We start from the raw sequence: 8637 nt of genomic DNA, 5'->3' as shown, positions 1-8637 counted from the left end.
CATTAGGGGTCATATTATGTCCCAAAGGGATATATGGTGTTTCATGAACCTTTAGGACACCATATGATGTTGTTATGGGACTTATGGTGTCCTAAGGGGTCACATGGTGTTCTATGAGCCTTTAGGACACCATATAGTGTCGTTAGGGGTCGTATGGTATGTTAAGGGGTCATATGGTATCCTATGACCCCTTAGGTATTGTTAGCGGTCATATTGTGTTCGCATGGGTCATATGGTGTCCTATGACCCCTTAGGACACCATATGGTGTCGTTGGGGATTGTATGGTGTGCTAAAGGGTCATATTGTGTCCTAAGGGGTCATAGAACATCGTATGACCCTTTAGACACCATATGATCCATTAGGTTTTGTTAGGGGTCATACTATGTCCTAAGAGGTCAAATGGTGTCCTGTGACCCTTTAGGACACCATTGACCCCTTAGGACATTATATGGTGTCGTTATGGGTCTTATGGTGTCCTAAGGGGTCATATGGTGCTCTATAACCCATTAGGACACCATATGGCCCCTTAGAACACTATATGACATTGGTAGGGGTCATATTGTGTCATAAGGGGTCATATGGTGTCCTATGACCCCTTAGGACATTATATGATGTCGTTAGGGGTTATATTGTGTTCTAAGGGGTTATATGGTGTCTTATGATCCCTTAGGACACCATATGGTATTGTTATAGGTCATATGGTGTCGTAAGGGGTCATATGGTGTTCTATGACCCCTTAAGACACCATATGGTGTTTTTATGGGTCATATGGTCTCCTAAGGGGTCATATGGTGTCCTATGACCCCTTAGGACACCATTTGGTGTTGTTATGTGTCGTATGGTGTCCTAAGGGGTCATATGGTGTTCTATGACCCCTTAGGACACCATATGACCCATTAGGACACCATATTGTGTCGTTAGGGGTTGTATGGTTTTCTAAGGATTCATATGGTGTCCTATGACCCCTTAGGTGTTGTTAGGGTTTATTTTGTTTCCTAAGGGGTTGTATTATGTCCTAAGGGGTCATATGGTGTCTTATGACCTCTTATGATACCATCTGACCCCTTAAGACACTATTTGGTGTTGTTATGTGTCGTATGTTGTTTTAAAGGGTCATATGGTGTTCTATGACCCCTTAGAATACCATATGACCCCTTGGGACACCATATGGTGTCATTAGGGGTCGTATGGTGTGATAAGGAGTCATATGGTGTCCTATGACTCTGTAGAAAACTATATTTCCCCTTAGGTGTTGTTAGGGTTTATTTTGTCTTCTAAGGGGTTGTATTGTGTCCTAAGGGGTCATATGGTATTCTATAAACCCTTACGACACTATATGGCATCTTTAGGGGTCATATTGTGTCTTATGACCCTTTAGGACACCACATGGTGTCATTATGGGTTGTATGGTGTTCTAACGGGTCATATGTTATTCTATGACCCCTTAGGACACTATATTATGTTGTTATGGGTCTATGGTCTCTTAAGGGGTGATATGGTGTCATATGACCCCTTAGGACACCATATGACCCCTTAGGACATCATATAGTGTCATTATGCGTCGTATGGTGTCCTAAGGGGTCATATGGTATTTTATGACCCCTTAGGACACCATATGACCCCTTAGGACACCATATGGTGCCATTAGGGGTCATATGACGTGCTAAGGGGTCATATGGTGTCCTATGACCCCTTAGGTATTGTTAGGCTTCATTATGTGTTTTTAGGGTTAATATGGTCTCCTATGACCCCTTAGGTGTTGTTAGGGGTCATATTGTGTCGTAACGGGTTATATGGTGTCCTACGACCCGTTAGGACACCATATGGTGTCTTTAGGGGTTGTATGGTGTACTAAGGGGTCATATTGTGTCATAAAGGTTCCTAGGACATAATATAACCACTTAGGACACCATATGACCCCTTAGGTATCGTTAGGGGTCATATTATGTCCTAAGGGGTCATATGGTGGCTTGAGACACCATACCATTTTTTTATGGGTCTTCTTGTGTTCTAAGGGGTCATATGGTGTTATATGACCCCTTAGGATACCATATGATCCCTTAGGACACCATATGGTGTAAAGGGTCATATGGTGTTGCAAGGGGTCGTATGGTGTCCTAAGGGGTCATATGGTGTCCTATGACCCCTTAGCACACTATATGACATCATCAGGGGTCATATTATGTCCTAAGGGGTCATATGGTGTTTTATGACCCCTTAGGACACCATATGGTGTCATTAGCAGTCGTATGGTGTGCTAAGGGGTCATATGGTGTCCTATGACCCCTTAGAACACCATATAACCCCTTAGGTATCATTAGGTGTCATCTTGTGTCGTTAGGGGTCATATGGTGTCCTATGACCCCTTAGCACACAATATGACCCCTTAGGACACCATACAGTGTTGTTAGGGGTCATATGGTGTCCTATAACCTCTTAGGACACAATATGACCCCTTAGGTGTTGTTAGGGGTCATATTATGTCGTAACGGGGCATATGGTGTCGTTAGGGGTTGTATGGTGTGCTAAGGGGTCATATTGTGTCCTAAAGGTTCCTGGGACATCATATAACCCCTTAGGACACCATATGACCCCTTAGGTGTCGTTAGGGGTCATATTGTGTCCTAAGGGATCACATGGTGTCTTGTGACACCATATCACCCCTTAGGACACCATATCGTATCGTTATGTGTCTTCTTGTGTTCTAAGGGGTCATATGGTGTTGTAAGGGGCGTATGGTGTCCTAAGGGGTCATATGGTGTCCTACGATGCCTTCGGACACTATATGACCCCTTAGGTGTTGTCATGGGTCGTATTGTGTCCTAATGGGTGATATGGTGTTCTATGACTCCTTAGGACACCATATGACCCCTTGGGAAACTATATGGTGCTATGGTTCGTATGGTGTCCTAAGGGGTCATATGGTGTCCTATGACCCCTTAGGACACCATTTGACCCTTTAGGATGCCACATTGTGTCACTAGGGTTATATGGTGTCCTAAGGGGTTATTTGGTGTCTTATGACCCCTTAGGACACCATATGGTGTCATTAAGGGTCTTATTATGTCTTAAGTGGTCATATGGTATTTTATGACCCCTTAGGATACCATATGACCCCTTAGGAGACCATATGGTGTTGTTAGGGGTCATATTGTGTCCTAAGGGGTCATGTGGTGTTCTATGACCCCTTAGGACACCATATAACCCCTTAGGAAACCATATTTACTAAGTTTCAAATAAGGAGAGATATAAGGGTGAAGAGAGATGAAGAGATAAAGAGAGGGAGAAGAACTAAAGGACAAGGACATAAATAGAGATATAGATATTAAGGAGTATGAAGTGAGAGGGAGAAAAACTAAAGGACGAGGATGGATAGAAAGAGGTATACATATCTAGATATTGAAAAGGAGAGAGGAAGATAGAGATAAAAATGAAGATAAAGGGAGAGGGAGATGAATAGGTATAGAGAAAGAGAGAGGTAAAGGAAAAGATAAATATATAAAGAGATGGATAAAAATGGATAGAGAGGGGTAAAGAGAGAGATAAAAAATGAAGAGATAGAGAGATATAAAGGAAAATAAATATCGATAGATAGAGAAATATAGATAGTGTAAGAGAGTGAGAAAGAGAGATAGAGATTATAGATAGGGATAGATAGAGAGGGAGAGAGAGAAAGAGGGAGATATAGAGATATATAAAGGCACTACAGAGAAGGATGTGGGGAGAGAGCTAGAGATATATAAAGATGGAGTAAATAAAGAGATAAAGGTAGAGAAAGGGAAACATACTTCAAGAGGGTGATAGAGGAAGAGACAAAGAAGTAGATTAATCATGTATAGAGGAAGATATATAAAGATAGAGGAACATTTAGAAAGAGAGATTGATATGGAAAGAGATAGAGATAGAGATAGATATGGATATAAAGTGATAGAGAGAGCAAGACAAATGGAGGGAGAGATAGAGTGAATAAGTGAGATTTAAAGATAATGAGATATAAATATACATGAAGTAGATCTATAGAGATATAGAGATAGAGGGGAAAAGATAGGGAGAGAAAGGAGGTGATAGAGACAAGTAATATATAAGTATAGGTAGGATAAGGTAGAGGAGGGAGATAAATATAGAGAAGAGAGATTATTAGATAGAAATATAGAAATAAGGAGTGACAATGATGGAGTGGGAGAGGGAGAGATAGGAATAGAAAGATGGAGATATATGCAAAGATGCAAGTAACTTGGAAATTTATTTATCTAGATTGGATGAGAAAATAAGTGACATAAGTAGAGAAGAAAGAGATAGATAAAATATATTTATATAAGTATAGATAGACAAGTGATAGATAAAGGAGGTGATAGGAAAAAAATGAGACTTTGTATGCAAAATTTGTGAGTATTTAAAGTTTTAAAATTGAAGGACTAACTGAAAATGATTATAATTAATTTTTGGTCTATAATACCTTAAAACTATCTTATCCATTTGATAGGTCTTTGATTTACCTTTCCAACGCTTGTAAAAAATCTAAATTTCGATAAGAAATGCAAAAGTTATGCCCATTTTACTACACTATACTTTTTATATTGAGAAAAACGGATATCTGATTTCTGATTTGAAAAAGTATGACATCACAATAGTGAAATCACCAATCGGATATCTATTACTATTGGATATCTATTAATATCAGATATCCGATATTAATGGATATCCAATATTAATGGATATTCGATATTAACAGATATCCGATATTAATGGATATCCGATATGGTTTGGTGTTACCAAACCAAATTCAAATTTTGGCCAACCCAAACAAAAAGTCAAAGCGAATTTTGGCATGTTTGGAAAGGTTTAAAACATATTTTTTTCTCCATTGATAATTTTTGGCCCCCCATGATCTTGCACATACCCATTTCAAAATTTCATTAGTAAATTTTAATTTATTAAATGTGATCTTTTATATTTTAAAATTTTGATTTATAAAACTCACTTTTATAAATTTTGAAAATTTATTAATAAACTTTGGATTTATAAAATTTGACTTTATAAATATTAAAATTTCATTTTGATTTATCAAGTTGGATTTTATATAAGATTATTTTATCAAGATTGATTTATGGAAAAGAATTAGGCATTTTTTTCATGTGTGCCTTCTAAATCCATTTTCTTGTGCTTCCAGGACATCGAGGAGCGTTTTTCTAATACATTGCTTGCAGGTTGTGGGAAGGCTTTCACATTTGCAATCTTGTTGTTTTTGTTAACACTTTCTAATTGGGGAAAATTGATCAATCCTAGGATAGTCATTCACATTTCACAATCAAGGTTAAAACGACCAAATCACACATTGCTATCTTGGATTAAAATGAACTATCATTTTTGCAATCTTGGTCTAAAACAAACAATCAAATTTTGCTATCTTGGGTTAAAACACAAATTCACATTGTCATTTTTGCTACAATCTTGGATAAAACGAACACTTCATTTTCCAATATCGGTTAAAATGAACAATCAAATTGTCCATTTTTGCAAATCACTTTACTTTCTAGCAACATGTTTTACTTAATGTTGACCGGGATTTCCTCTTCCTAGTCTAGAGAATCATTGCTATGAAGGATTAAAAAGAACACCGTGTTTGGTTGGAGCAACATCTCCAATTAGGATTTAACAAATCATTGCTTTGAAAGGATAAAGAGAACATTGTTTGCCTTGTCTCGGAAGTGGTAGGTATATGCTCTCCCCTTAATTGGGTGACCAAAAAGCCAAATCCACTCTTTTCATGCTTTCTTCATTTTCATGCAACTAAATCCTTTAGAGGGCCTATCTTTGCAAATGCCTTGAGGGGGCTAGTGAGAAGAGAACGACCCAAGTGAGCACAGCTAAAGACAAGTTTTCTAACTCACTATAAATAAATAGCCTTTGAGATGAAAATCTTAGGGACAAAACATATTTGAGTTATCTCTTTGATATCTCTCATGTCGAGCACTTTGTAGGGGCTTGAGGTCTCAATCATGCTTGCGTGACTACATCTTGTTAGATACTTTTTTGGGCTATAGGCCTCAATCATTTTTGCGTGACTTCAAGGAATATCTTTGAACGAAATCCTTACTAAAAGCCATAGAAATAGAGACTTTGAGCCGAGTCAGTTTCCAAACATTGGTAATATTATAGTGCAAGGGTGGGGAAGAATCCACCCCCAAGATTACTCACCATATATATCCCAAGATAACTACCCAATTATGCAGCAATTCAGTTTGGGTTAATTTCTGGCAAAAGGCAAAAAATTAGGTGCCTTCTAGGGGGTGACAAGGCTGTTTGAGCTAATGGACTATTGAGACTAGTGGGCTATGATATTATTGATGACCCTTGAATGAAGTGTCTATCTAATGTGTCTTTTTTTGTAAATTAAACAAGTGATAACATCAGGGATTTGAAAACATCCTCACAAGAACATACACTCAATGTTTATCATAGGGATGTCCATTATTTTCATGTGTGCTATGTCTTCTTGTCATGAACATTAAAACATCTTGCAAGTTACAAATCAACCAATACAACAATCAGTTCATAACAAAGAGCAAAGAGCAACCTTAGAGAAAGGAGAATTTCCAAATCCAACTAGCACCCTTGGAAGGGGTATCAAATCTTCAACTATCTTAGGATAAGATTTCATCCAACAACATTAAGGAGTATCAATTAAAGTGATCAAAGGTTCTACCATCAACATCCTATAAAAACCAATACCTAGTTAGGTTCTCAAGTTGTTAAATTAAGTTTCTATATCGTGAAACTTGACTCATATCATTTGACACACTTTGTTGTGGGGCTGAATCAAACTAAACCTCTACTTGATAAGTAAGCTTGAATTTCAAAACAAAGTATCCATATAAACCATCAACATCAATATTGATCATTTTGTATGACCACTCCCCACATTTTGAGAAGAACAAGTCTTCATCAAAAGACTAAGTTGAAGAAGAGACAACCTTGTCCTAGGGCACTTAGCAAGAGGAGTAAATTTCTCTATATCAACCATCAACTCTTTAAATCACATCGTGTTTACTTGTGACATATGAGATTCTATCTCCAAGGAAAAACTAATGAGTTTGACAAGGAACCTTTAAGAAGTAGAGCCTACTATATATGGCGAAAATGGATAACAATAATAACAATATTGAAAGGTTAAATGAATTCAACCACAAAACCCTAGCCTAACAATCAACAAAGATCCACCATAACATATGGAGATTACCTAAGACAATGCAAATCAAATGAAATCACAAAGATTATACCATCACATGTCCAATAGGGTTTTGATCTCCATTCTTCCTATCTCCATTGATCTTGCTTGATATATTTGCTCTCATATTTTATATGCACAAGAGCTCAACAAAGAACGGAATGTGGTTGCAAGTAGGATCGTAGTGTAGTCAATTGCATAAAAGATGATTAGCATGAATGATTAGGAATGATTGATTAGAATGCATGATTAGGATGATTGATTAGAATGCATAGAACGATTAGGGTTTGATAATGAAGGAAGCATCTCCTTATATAGAAGACACTATATGAAATGGAGGGATAAGATTGAGAGGTATAAAAGGAGGTCGGCTATGATTAGAGGGTAGGTAAAAGAAATAATAAAATAATGAAAGGGGTAGGTAGTGTATGAATTAAGAGATGAATGACATGTGTCATAGGTAGAAAAGGCTAATGAATTAATTAAATAAATAAAGATTTATTTAATTAATAGAAGAAGTGGGATCAATTAAATAAATAAGATATTTATTTAATTTAGGAAAATGATAATTTAAATAAATAAATGTATTTATTTAAATGAGAAATAAGGCTAGAAAAGGATAAATGAATTAATTAAATAAATAAAGATTTATTTAATTAATAGAAGAATTAAGCTTAGATAATTAAATAAATAAAATATTTATTTAATTAGACATGACAATTTTAGGTGTCTACATTTTGCCCCTCTTTGAGACAATGCGGCTTGTCGCGTTGTTTCAAAGAAGATAAGATGAACTGATACAAAGTTGCCCCAGAATGGGAATGATATGCCCCCTCGAGAGATTGGATGAAAATGTCAGAAAAGATTGCAGACAATCTCTCAATAAGAAAGACAAGATAGAATGGATTGACCAGATAAAGTGACAAAGTCACGGGATAACGAAGACTGACTCAGAAAAATGAAGGCGAGGGCTAGGGTAGGCTATAAGATAGACCACGAGGGAAAATACATCCTCATTGTCATCTACACATTCACAAGAGCATATTGCAGAGCGAAAATAGAGCAGGAGCAGTCAGCAGCGATGGCTTTCACTCACAGATTCGACCACGTTCGCCGATTTCAGAGGACAGTAGAGGCAGGAGAGTCGGTAAGTACCACCAAACCTCCTCATACTTTGACGCATTTAATTTTGTCATTAATGCATGCTAGATAGGGTAATAAATGCGTTTAGACTAGGGTCCAAAAAGTGTCAAAAAACGTCCAGGCGCGTCTGCGTTGGTACCAGGCGCGTCTGTGTTCGCTAGGCGCGTCTGTGTTTGTGCCAGGCGCATCTATGTCTGGACCTGCATCTGTGTCAATTGTGGCCACGTCTGTGCTGTTCAGGCGCGTTTGTGCCAAGAAGGCACAT

This window comes from Cryptomeria japonica, chromosome 6 (genome assembly GCF_030272615.1).
Source record: "Cryptomeria japonica chromosome 6, Sugi_1.0, whole genome shotgun sequence".
Classification (NCBI taxonomy): Eukaryota; Viridiplantae; Streptophyta; class Pinopsida; order Cupressales; family Cupressaceae; genus Cryptomeria; species Cryptomeria japonica.
The sequence above is the reverse complement of the archived record's forward strand: the minus strand, read 5'-3'. Positions refer to the sequence as shown.